Source organism: Eimeria mitis, genomic scaffold, assembly GCF_000499745.2.
Source record: "Eimeria mitis Houghton genomic scaffold, Emh_scaff2097, whole genome shotgun sequence".
Classification (NCBI taxonomy): Eukaryota; Apicomplexa; class Conoidasida; order Eucoccidiorida; family Eimeriidae; genus Eimeria; species Eimeria mitis.
The window spans coordinates 1-663 of record NW_013570420.1 but is presented as its reverse complement, the minus strand read 5'-3'; positions in this window follow the sequence as shown (position 1 = coordinate 663).

The following is a 663-nucleotide window of genomic DNA, read 5'->3' as shown; positions in this document are numbered from 1 at the left end:
AGTCTATTAGGGAGTATTAGGGTTTACTAGGGTTTATCATGTTTTATTTCGGGTTTGAGCGTGTGGAGTTTTATGGAGGTTTACGAGGGTTTATATTAGGGTTTAGTAGGGTTTGTGGCGGCATGTTAGGGTTTACTAGGGTTTATATGGGCTTATTGGGGTTTACGATGTCATATGAGGGCATATTAGGGTTTACGAGGGTTTATGGAGTTGTATTAGGGTTTACGAGGGTTTATGTGGGTTTACAAGGGTTTACAATGTTTTATTAGGGTGTACTAAAGCGTATGAGGCCATATTAGGGTTTACGAGGGTTTATGTAGTTGTATTAGGGTTTACGAGGGTTTATGTGGTTGTATTAGGGTTTACTAGGGTTTACTAGGGTTTGTGTACGAGGTCTCTGCACACGTAAAGGCGTTGCTCCGGTATCCTTTTTAGGGTTTAGGGTTTAGGGTTTAGGGTTTATGATATATTTTTGTGTATATGATTGCCGCGATTAAATAAAAAAGGTTTTGTAGCTGGCGGGGAGGGGTTAGGGGGGTGAAGCAAAATATGAGGGTTTAGGGTTTAGGGTTTAGGGTTTAGGGTTTGGGCTCGTCCTCTTCTGTCGCCTTGATTTGTACAGCTGCCAGCTGGCGCCCCTTTATATATATATATATATATATA